This window comes from Phyllostomus hastatus, unplaced genomic scaffold (genome assembly GCF_019186645.2).
Source record: "Phyllostomus hastatus isolate PE091 unplaced genomic scaffold, TTU_PhHast_1.1 phas_scaffold_317, whole genome shotgun sequence".
NCBI lineage: Eukaryota > Metazoa > Chordata > Mammalia > Chiroptera > Phyllostomidae > Phyllostomus > Phyllostomus hastatus.
In genome coordinates, this window is record NW_025334023.1 from 28,106,362 (window position 1) to 28,118,981 (window position 12,620).

Below are 12,620 nucleotides of genomic sequence, written 5' to 3' on the forward strand. Positions count from 1 at the left end.
TGTCTTGAAGATTATAAACAAACTGTATGATAATACATTTTTTAAGTCTTTCATATAGGCTTACCTGTAGGATTAACAGTGTTTAATCATTTGGAAATAATAAACTATACCATGTTTACATTTATACAAGAAAATTTGGAAAAACTATGTTAAGGAAAGATTGTGAAAAGTGTTTTAGTTGAAGCATAGAGTCATCCAAGAATAATGGATTTTTATTATTGTAAACTACAGGAGGTTTTAGAAATATTTGGAAAAGGAAAGTGGCATAATTAAAATAGTGTGCTGACAATTTTTCTAGAAATCCTTCATTTCTATTTAATTTTTCCATATGTATGTTTATGAAATTTTATAGAGAAACTTTTTATTAATTGTAACTTACATATTTTCCAATTAATAAGCTTAACAGCATTTTATGTTATGTTTCTCTAAATTAGATTTTCTTATATAAATAAGTTTAGCACAGAGTTTTATGAAATTGAAAAGATATACTGGGCCTTCTAGACTTATCTTTGGAAAACTTTGGAGTATTGAATAATCCCTTTTTGTTAGTTTATAAAGCTATTCTAGTTGGTTAGATCAGGATATTATTTTGAGAAATTGTTTCTTATCTTTAGGTGGTCAATTTTACTCTAGTGGACACACTTTTTCCTTTAAACTTGAATGTGCATAATGATAATAATCACAGCTAAAACTTAAAGAGCTCTTACTATATGCCAGGTATTAGTCTAAATGCTCTACATGTATCAGCTTTTAATCCTCACACACAGCACAAGGAGGGGCTCTTTGTATATCCGTTTAAAGATGAGGACATAAGACCACATAGCTAATAAATGACAGAATTCAAACCCAGCTCAAAAGCCTTTGTTCTTATTAAATACTGAAAGAGTCAAATTTATTATCAGTTTAGAGGGGTATTTTTGGTGCATATTAATATAAAAGTCTTGTTAAACCTTGGTTATTCCATACACAAATCTATCCCTACCCCAATGTACTGTATTAATTTCCTAGAACTTTACTAACTTCCCCAAACTGGGAGGCTTTAAGAAACAGTATTTATTCTTTTATTGTTCTGGAGATGAGGTGTTCAAAATTAAGCTGTTGCCAAAGCCATGCACCTTCTGAAATGTGTAGAATTCTTCCCTGCTTCTATTTAGATTCTGGTGGTTTGCTGGCAATCTTTGGTCTTCCTTGTCTTGCAGATGCTTAATTCAAATCTCTGCCTTTGTAATCACATGACATTTTCCCAGTATGTCTCCATTTTCACATGGCTGCCTTCTTATAAGGTCACCAATCATATTAGATTAGGGACCTCTACTCCAGCATGACCTCATCTGAAGTTAACTAATTATATATGTAATGACCCTATTTCCATGTAAGGTCACATTCCACAATTGGAGGTATTGGGTTTAGGACTTCAACATTTCTTTCTATGGGAAACATAATTCAACCTGTAAGACCTACTAATCTAACTCTTTGCATGATGGCTGTCTTCTGCTACACCTTCCACCAGAACATGCATATGCGCGCTCGCGCGTGCACACACACACACACACACACACACACACACATGTTGAGGCTCCCTTTAGACTGGTCACTCGGTTGGTTGATGATAGATATATGGAAGTACACCTGGATACTCTGATTTTCTTTTCTTAAACAGGAAGAAATGTCCTGTTTCTTTCATTTCTGTTAGAATATTTATCCACTAGATACATTTTACTTATTGATGCAGACACCGGCCCGCAGTGTCTGCATCATTGTGGATGAAATGAGGCATTCACACGAACTATCAAGTTCGGTGGAGGAAAAGGGACAGCATGTCTTTTCTCTCAAGGGGAGCAAACACGGCTGCCTCCACCATGACAGGCCTTTATTTCTATCTCTGGTCTCATTACATGATAGTCCTCATTTACCATGCACAGATTGGCTTTAGCTGGTTACCTTTTACAGAAAACAAAGGAGCCAATGCCACTGATCACATCACAGAAGAAGGATATTTGCAAATGAAAAGGCAAAAGTGGTTGAACCGGTTACACTGGTCCTTGGATGGTTTGGCATGATTTTAGGAAGTTATTTTGCAGTAAATGTTTGCCACTGGGGGCTGGGCCCACACCACGCAGAATGGTCTCCTACAACTTATACTGGGCAGAACATATTCCCACTTAACTCTTGGTTGCAGGTGACAGGTATCCATTGTCAAACTCACTTAAATGAACAAAGGAGAGTACTGAGAAAGGAAGCGATAGTGCTGGCTTTTTCTCCCCTTTTCTTTGTGTCTTTATCTCTCTGTTTCTTCTAGATGTTTATTGAATTCCTGCCTTTGTGTTGACTTTAGCCTCAGGGTTTATATATATTCTGGGGATAAGGCTGCTGATTGCCTAGGATATATTTTAAAGCTTGTGATTAAAGAGAACTTTCCCTGCCAACTTCATCATAAAAAATTTGGGGGTAGGTACTTCTGCCATTAGTCCTAGCAGAAATAATTGGAATAGCAGTTTCCCCAAAAGAAGGTGTGGCGGGGGCTGTTACCAGAAATGGTTTTTGAGAAGAGCTGGTACTAAACAACAGATATCCATTATAATCAGCTTACATATAATCTGTCCTAACTAATTCTCATATTTAAGTAGTTTGATAGTTAAACCTGTAATTTATAAAGTGTATTTTGAGAGTCTGATTCCTTTAAGAGATATAAAATATCTAACATTTGAATATGAAGAATGAAGCAGTTAAATAAAGGTATTAGTGTTCATGTTAAAAATGCTTATAAGCATACATATCTTATAACTGAATAATGTAATATGTTGCCAAATATAAACACATATTGAGTTATAACTATATGAGTATCACAGGTGAGCACAGGTAACCAGGTTCTTGGTGATCGGGACAAAAAATTGAACCAAACACCCAGAGTTTATAGCAGAGAACATGGGAGCAGGCCAACTGCAAGCAGAGATTGACCTCATGGGCTGGAGGGACTCTATTCTTATAGGGCGGATGTTTCCTGGCTAGTTTTGGTGGGCTTTTACTGAGCGTGTACAAGTAGTTGTATTACTTTAAAGCTACTGCGCATGTGGTCTCCCATGATTTTCCCTGATTGACCACCAGGGAAGAGGGTCCCACAATGCTACCGAATTGACCCCTATTTCTCCTGGGGTCCCCTTGTACTAGGTTCACCTTTCCCTTCGCTAGAGTATTATAGCTCTCCATGTTAGAGACTGGTGAAAAGGAAATGAATTATGTATTGAAGTTATACAGACTTAAGAGTAGTGACTTAATGTCTTCATCAAAATCCCAAAGTCCCTTAAAACACCCACAAACAGACACAGTCCTTCCTTCCTCCCTTTGCCTAGTCTGGGGTACCGTATCTCAAGAAAAGAAATAGAAGTCCGTGACTCAGGCAGCTCCCGGTTCTTCCCAGTAATCCATGCTCAGCTGGTAGGCCTCCCTCAGTTCCCGGCACCATCATCTGTGTTGCTGGGATCTCTGCTAAAGCCGGGTGGTGATTCTTTGCCAAAGCTGCATGGTTGTTACAGGGTGCAGCCAAGAGGGGGGACCCCAAATGGGCATTTGAAATGGGGTCCAGAACTTAAGGTGTCCAGGAGATTTTAAGATGTCTCCATCCGCCCCCACCCAGGGTGTGGGTTGGGGGAAGGGACAAATGGAGCAGGGCCATTGAGAGCTGTTTTGCATAGCAACAGCCTTGCAGCTACCCTCTGGCGTGGTCATTTAACATATCTATAGCCTTTGGCTGGTTGCATGGATATGTTAAATAGCTGTGATCATCTCTGAGCCAGGGGAATGGAAGTAACTTCCCCACCAAGACGTGACTGGGGGCAGATCCCCCAAGCCGCAGTGACTGCGTGGGAGCTCGGAGAAGATTGGCTCCTAGACACGGGGCCACGCCTGCCCAGACTCAAGATGGCAGCCCAGTAAAGCTGGAAGGATACGGGTTCTGGCATGTGAAGCCGAGTTTGGGAGGAGTCGGAAATGAGGCTGCATAGGAAGATTGGCCGCGGGGATTTAAAACCCAGACTTGGCGGCCATTAGGAGAGAGAGCCATGTTGCTTTAGGAGAGAGAACCATGTGGCTTTAGTAGAATAGGGAGGACCTCAGCCATTGAGGGGAACTGTGCTGCTTGAGGAGGGAGAACCACGCATCTTTAGCAGAGTGGAGACTCCCGCATCCCAGAGAGAGAGAACCATGTGGCTGTGGAGGTGCAGAGAGGATCACAGCCATTGTAGAGAGAGCCACACAACTTTAGCAGAGTGGAGACTCCCGCATCCCTGAGAAAGAGAACCATGCTGCTTTGAGAAGGAGAGCCATGCGCAGCCCTGAGGAGGTGAACCATGCACAGCCCTGAGAGGGAGAACCATGCAGCTTTAGTAGAATAGGGAGGACCTCAGCCATTGAGGGAGAACCGTGCTGCTTTAGGAGAGAGAACCATGAGGCCTGGACAGAGTGGGGACCCCCACAGCTTTAGAAGGGGAACCGCCACCTGGTTTTAGCAGAGATCCTGGCGACTCAGCTGAGGGTGCCGGGAAGCCAGGGAGGTCTCCCAGTCGAGATGGAGTACTAACTGGGAAGAACCAGAGGACTGCCTGAGCCATGGACTTCTATTTCCTTTCCTGAGATACGGTACTCTGGACTGGGCAAAGGGGGAAGGAAGGAAGGACTGTCTGTTTGCAGGTGTTTTAAGGGACTTTAGGATTTTTGATGAAGACATTAGGTCACTACTTGAAGTCTGTATAGCATTAAATAAACATTTCCTTTCCTTTTCACGAATCTCTGGCATTGAGAGACGTCTTTCCTAGGGTGGCGGACATAACGGACCCGGGTCCTTCTTTCAATAATAGTATATTGTCCCAGGCCCCTCTTGTCTGTTCTGTAACATGGTGATTCTTCTTACGGCTGTGGGGGTCCCCACTCTGCCAAAGGCACATGGTCCTCTCCTTACATGGCTGCAGCCGCGTTGCTCCTTCTCTTCAATGGCTGCCGAGTCTGGGTTTAAATGTCCTTCCAGCTTTACTGGGCTGCCATCATGAGTCTGTGCAGGGCTGGCCCCATGTCGTGGAGCCAATCATCTCCAAGCTCTCATGCAGGCGCTGTAACTAGGGGGAATTGCCTCCCAGTTACATCTTGAGGGGAAGTTCCTTCCATTCCCCTGGCTTGTCCACAGCTATTTAACATATCTATGCAACCAGTTAAAGGTTATAGATATGTTAAATGACCACGCTAGAGGTTAGCTGCAAAGCTTAGTTGCTATGCAAAACAGCTCTGAATGGCCCTGCTCCATGTGTCCCTTCCCCCAACTCACACCTGTGGTGGAGGGTGAGGACATCCTATATATCTTTCTGATATTTCCTGCACACCTTGAGTTCTGGGCCCCATTACAAATTCTTCTTTTGGGGGCCCCCTGGCTGCACGCTCCTACACATGTTCCAACTAAAGGCAAACCCATTTGCTGTTTTTCTTTTTTTTCCTATTCTTGCCATTATCCCCTTCTGCATTATCAATTTCACATCCTTTACTGGATGATTTCTGTCAGCATACAGACATTTTAGTACCACCTGTCTTAAAAATGTCTCCTGTGGCTCTATTTCCCTTTGTAGCTATCATCCCAGTTCTTTATTTCCTTTTGCAGGAAAACATGTTGAAGATGTGTCCATAATCAGAGAATACAGTAACTCATTTACCTAACTCTTATTCTGTCTGGAATATTATATTTCTTCTTTCATACCTCAACAATTTTAGGGTTCCTTTTCACTTTCCTTTACTGGCTGCTTATATGAGTGTCTTCTAAATGTTGGAGCTGTCTTCACTGCACTCTTACACTGTTTTTCCTTCTTTCATTATTATATGTTTTCTCTCTACGTGACCTCACCTAGTCCTTGGCTTTAATTTAATAAAATCACTGCCTCTTTTAACTGTTATTTCTAGCCCAGGCATCTGCCTAGAATTCTATAGACTCAGATATCTGAATGCTCATTTGATGTTTTCATGTGAATGTCCCATTACAAATTTAACATGACCAGCACAACACTTGTTATTTCCTGCGAGCATCCACACAGGTGTTCAAACCAAAAAGCTAGAAGTAATCCTACTCTCTTTCCTTACTTTAATTTTTTTAAAAAATTCTTTATTAACTGTAGAAAGAGAGAAGGAGAAGGAGAAAGAGCGAGAGAAACATTAATTTGTTGTTCCACTTTTTTATGCATCTTTGGTTCTTTCTTGTATGTGCTCTGACCCGGGGTTGAATCCACAACATTGCTCAGGAAGCACTGAGCAATACTTCAGGAAGACACTAACCAGCTGAGTCACCTGATTTGGAGACTCTTTCTTTACTTCAAATATACAATCTACCAGCAAGTCCTTTTAATTCCAACTCTAAAATTCACTCTGAATTCATTTACTTTTTGTCACTACTGTAACCATATAATGCAAACAATCATCATCTCTCACTTCAATTATGCCATAGTTTTGTATCTGTCTTCAGAATAAATTCAGAATCCCATTACTTCTCACACCTTCACTACCATCTACCACTTGCTTCAAGCCACTATCATATGACCAAGATTATTGTCATTCAGGCCTCTTTTCTTCCCCACTTCCTATTTTCAACACAGTAGCCAGATAGATGCCTTTTGTAATATGTTAGATCACATCACTCTGTTCAGACTCTTCTGATGGGGTCTCATCTTTCTGAGTCCTTACAGTGTTACAGGGTCTTACCTCTCCTGATTTTTCGTTTCTTCTCAGGTCTAATCTCCTACTACTCTCATTTTTGCTAAATATTATTCTAACCACAATCACCTTTTTCCTTTTCTTCTAGTGCTTCAGAATATTACTGCAATCTCAAGATCTTAGCATTTGCTATTCCTTCTTCCAAGAGGATTCTACACCCAGTTATCTCCCTCACTTCTCTACTCAAATGTCATTTTTTAGTGAAGATTTCCTGAACACACTATATAAAAATAACATACTCTTTCCTCAGCTCTCTATATCCTCCTTTACCCTATTTATTTTCTCTGTGACAGTTATCACTGTCTGACACATTGCTCTAATTTGTGTATTAATTGTCCCCCAACTAGAACATAAGCCATATGAGGGAGCAGACTTTGGTTCACAATTATGCCCCAATGTCTTACACAGCTTTCAGAAAGAATGTAGAAGCACCATAAATGTTTGTTGAATCAATGACTACCTTCCTAATTTGTCTTCCTACTTTGTTTCTTCCTTCCTTCACCATCTGTACTCTCTAAAAAGCTGTGCAGTCTTTTAAAATCTTAAACCAAATCATCCTTGTTTTCTGCATGAAATCTTCAAAATAATCTCAAAACACTTAGAATAAAATCATATTTCTTATATAAGTTTAAAAAGCCCCATAAGTCTGGCCTCTACTTACTTCCCTGACCTCCTTCTGTAACCCTCTTGCTTGCCCCATGTGCATTCATGGGCAAAACAGCCTTAGGACCTTTGCACTGTTTGCTCAGTTCTCCTTTTTTTCATGGATGGCTAATCAGTATCAGTATATCAAATTGTTTTAATCCCCTGCATAATAACACTATCAGATGTACTTCTGGCATATCTATATATTTATTGTCTGCTTATGTAACTAGATGGAAGTTTAAGTAAAATAAGGCAATTTTTATAGAGTTTTTAAAGAATTCATTTTTCAACCACTTAGTCTTTAAATATATTCTTTTTGTTGCACATTGCACATGACCTATTTCACTGACTTTGTAGTTTGAACCTCTACTATCTCTTTGGAATAATTCTGTTATGGTACTATTTAATTTTCAGGTTAAATGACATTTATAGTTTAATAGCATTAAGTAAGAAACTCATGATAGTCACATATTCAAATGCTTTGAAAGTTTAATATATTTCTAAAACCATATTCTACCTATTTCTAAGCAGAAGGTGTATATATATATATATACTGGTATATGGATGGATGACTTTATTTGGTCCAGTAGTTTTATTAATTCAGTTTTATATAAAATTGGAGTTTTCACTGTATGAAGAAGTTTTAAAACTTCAAATTGCTGGAGAATGACAAGCACTATTTCTTTTTAATCAAATTTTAGAGATTTGATTTCAAATGTAATTTCTTGCATGTCATTCATACAGAAAGATTTTTATTCAGTTTTAGCAATCCGTTTTATAATCTGTAAATTTTAGTTACTTAAAAATGTGTTAATGAAAGCAGTTTTGATTTGCAGATAGAAGTTAGTAGCACAATCGTCAAAACTTTCAGGCATGCCACTTTAATATACTCCTACAAATCCAGCCTTATATGCTAGCAAAATCTGCTAGAGTACTTTTTGAAAATAGTTACCGGATGAAAATATTCTGACTTTTATAATTCTGATATATTTGACTCTCTCTATTGGCTATTCTGAGCAAGATATGCTGTGTACTGAGGTATTACAAGACATGTTCATGGAAGGTGCTACAGTAGCTACAGAATCAGGACTTCTTAAAAGTTCTCTACCAAAAAGCCTTTGTGAGCCTTGCTGTTTCCTATCTTGACAACCTTCTGCTTCTCCTATTCACGCTAGCAACCCATCCCAATCCCATGCACTTTGATACCATAGCTGCTCAATCTGTCTCACAAAGTTTGCGTATGAGGGGAAAGAAAGGACATAAACAAATGTGTATTCATTTTCTATTGCATCTGTAATAAATTGTCACAAATTAGCTTAAAACAGTATCCATATCTCACAGTTCTGTATGTCAGAAGTCTGGTGGGCTCCCCTGGTTTCTTTGCTCCAAGTCCTCCAAGGTGTTGGCCATCTAGGCTCTTATAGGAAGACTCAGGAAAGAATCCATTTCCAAACTAATTCAGGTTTCTTATGGAATTCAGCAACAAGCAGGTTGAGGTCTCCATTTCCATTTCTGTTGTTTGAAGTCCTCAGCTTTTAGAGGCTAGTTGAATTCTTTTGTCTATCAGCCTCTTGACCTTCTTTAAAGCCAGAAGTGGAAGATTGATTTCTTTCCACGTTTCACATCTCTCTGATCTCTTCCTCTGCTTCAATGTCCTGCTTCTCTCTTCTTCTGTTCATCACTTTGACTTTAGCTGGAAAAACTTTTCTGCATTTAATGGCTCAAGTGATTAAATTAGCCCACTTGGATAATCCAGGACAATCTTATTTTAAGTTTATAACCTTAGTTACATCTGCAATGTCCCTTCACAACAGTACCTAGATCTGTGCTTGACATAGCAACCAAGGGATGGGAATCTTGAAAGGAGTATCTTTAGAATTCTGCATACCACAAAATATTTGACTTTTATGTTGTTTTTCCAGGCTTGCATATTATTTATTATCCCATTTTTTAAATTCTTTTAAAATATAATGTTTTATTTATGTATTTTTTAAAAAATTGATCTTTTTTTCTTTTATAATTTTATCCTCTTATAACCACTCTGAGCAATCGCCATATTGTTGTCCATGTCCATGAGTCCTTTTCCTGTTTGCTCAGTCCCTCCTATCCCTGACCTTCCCCCCAATAGCTGTCACCCTGCTTTCCATCTTTGAGTCTGTCCCTATTTTGCTTTTTAGTTCAGTTTGTTCATTAGATTCCACATATGAGTGAAATCATATGGTATTTATCTTTCTCTGACTGGCTTATTTCATTTAGAATAATATTCTCCAGGTCCATTCATTCTGTCAGAAGGGGTAAAATTTTCTTCTGTTTTATAGCACAGTAATATTCCATTGTGTAAATGTCTGATAGTTGTTTTATCCTCTCATCTACTGTTGGACACGGGCTGCTTCCATATCTTAGTGATTGTAAATATCACTGTAATGAACATATGGGTGCTTATGTTCTTTCAAATTAGCGTTTTGGGTTCCTTTGGATATATTCCCAGAAGTGGGATCACTGGGTCAAAATGCAGATCCATTTTTAATTTTGTGAGGTATCTCCATACTGCTTTCCACAGTGGGTGCACCAGCCTGCATTCCCACCAACAGGGCAAAAGAGTTCCCCTTTTTTCACATCTTTGCCAGCACTTGTTGTTTTTTGATTTATTCATGATAGCCATTCTGACAGTTGTGAGATGGCATCTCATTGTAGTTTTAATTTGCATTTGTCTGATGATTAATAACATTGAGCGTGTTTTCATATGTCTATTTGCCATCTGCATATCCTTTCTGGAGAAGTGTCTATTCAGGTCCTTTGTCCATTTGTTAATTGGGTTGTTTGCTTTTTGGGGGGTTGAGCTTTGTAAGAACTTTATAAATTTCGGATACTAACTCCTTATCAGATATATCAATTGGCAGATATGCTCTCCAGTTTTGTGTGTTGTCTTTTTATTTTGTTGATGATTTACTTTGCTGTGCAAGAACTTTTTAGTTTGATGTAGTCTCATTTATTTATTTTTTCTTCATTTCCCTTGCCTGTGGAGATATGTCTGATAAAATACTACTATAAGCAATGTCTGAGATTTTGTCGCCTATGTTTTCTTCTATGATTTTTATGATTTTGGGTCTAACATTTAAGTCTTTGATCCATTTTGAATTTATTCTTGTGTGTGGTATAAGAAGGTGGTCTAGTTTCACTTTTCTACACGTATCTGTCCAATTTCCCCAAAACCATTTTTTGAATAAACTTTCTTTAGCTCATTGTATGTGCTCACTTCCTCTGTCAAATACTAATTGACAGTAAAGGCATTGGGTTATTTCTGGGCTCTCTATTCTGTTCCATTGACCTGTGTGTCTGTTTTTATGCCATTACTATGCTGTTTTGATTACTATGGCCTTATGGTACAGTTTCATAGTAGGTAGTGTGATTCCTTCAACTTTGTTATTCTTTCTCAGGATCATGTTTGCTATTTGGGGTCTTCTGTGGTTTTATATAAATTTTTAAAATATTAAGGCTAGTTCTGTGAAATATGTCATTGGAATCTCAATAAGAATTACATTGAAACTATAGATTATTTTGGGTAGCATGGATATTTTAATGATGTCAATTCTTCCTACCCATGAACATGATATGTGCTTCCACTTATTTGTATCTTTTTCAGTTTCATTCTTCTGTGTGTCTTATAATTTTCTGAATACAGGTCTTATACATCCATAGTTAGGCTTACTCCTAGGTAATTTATTCATTTAGTAGCAATTATGAATGGGATTGTTTCCTTAATTTCACTTTCTGTTACATTGTTATTGGCATATGGAAATGCAACTGATAGCTGGATATTAATTTTATGCCCTGCTACTTTGCTCAATTCGTATATCAGTTCTAGTATTTACTGGTGTAAATTTTGGGGTTCTCTGTGTATGGTACCATGTCATCTGCAAATAAAGGCAATTTTACTTCTTCCTGTCTAAATCGGATGCTTTCTATTTCTCCTTCTTGTCTCATTGCTATGGCTAGGACTTCCAGTACTATGTTGAACAAGAGAGGCGAAAGCGGATGTCAAAGTCTTGTTCTCAATCTTAACACATTGTGTACCGCATAGAAATCTCTAAGACATATGCCAGGGACCACACGTTTTTGGGCAAACTGCACGTTATTTAAATCATCATAACTACAGATCATAATGCACTTTAGGTGTTGTTTTTCAATAATTATAACATTTTTATTTACAAAAACAATTAAACAACTAATTAAACAAAGTTCCTAGTACTTTTTTAACGTATGGTACTGGGTAAAACATTTTCCTCTATGAAGAGGGACTAAGCAAAATTTACATAAATATCTAGATTTGCTCCTTTTTCCATGGGCAGCATAAACTCTGCAGGCTCTCGTAGGAAATTTTTTCTTTCTGCTCGCTGGAATACACGTAGGTTCATGCTGCTTCATATCACCTGACAACCTTTTGGGTGGATCTTTATGAGGTGCTCTCCTTGTACTCCCAGGGGAAGGGCTGGGCAGATTTGTCTCTGGTTCTGGAGAGCCTTCATTATTGTCATCCATTACCCAGTCTCTCATCACCAGTCTCTCGCCACCAATAGCAGAAACTGTTCTTCATTTCCTCTTGGCCTTTGTTGATAGTTTCTATTTCCTTTTTCATGTTGATATCATTTTCATTGAGCTCATTATAGCTTCCCTGTAGTTTCTCGTAGCTTGTTGTGAGCTCATTGAGCTTCCTGACAATCATTGCTTTGCATTCAGTATCTGATAGTTGAGTCGCCTCTATTTCATTTAGCATTCTTTCTGAGGCTTCCTCCTTTCCTTTCATTTGGGAATTGTTTCTTTGTCTTCCCATTGTTTGTGAGACTCTTCTGATAGCAGAAACTGTTTATACTTCATTTTTGCTTGTGGATTGAGCCATGAGAAATACAAGAACTCGTGAGCAGTACGAAATGTGTTAAGGGGAATGCTTATAGTTTTTGCCTGTTGAGTATGATGCTGCTGGTGGTGGGTTTGTCGTATACAGCCATTGTTATATTTAGATATGTTCCATCTATTCCTACTTTGCTGAACATTTTTATCATAAATGGGTGCTGGCTTAAATCGGATGCTTTTCCTGCATGTATTGATATGATCATAAAGTTTTATCCTTCATTTTTTAATGTGGTGAATCACATTTATTGATTTGCAAATGTTGAACCAGCTTTGCATTCCCAGACTAGTACCACTTGCTCATGGCATATGATCTTTTTGATGCA

General features: G+C 38.6%; 1 protein-coding gene across 2 annotated transcripts in view; it reads left to right on the forward strand.

Annotated features, from left to right (window-relative positions):
• DYNC2H1 (dynein cytoplasmic 2 heavy chain 1) overlaps positions 1 to 12,620 on the forward strand; it is a 325,256-nt gene that overhangs the window by 174,420 nt on the left and 138,216 nt on the right. The window lies entirely within an intron of this gene.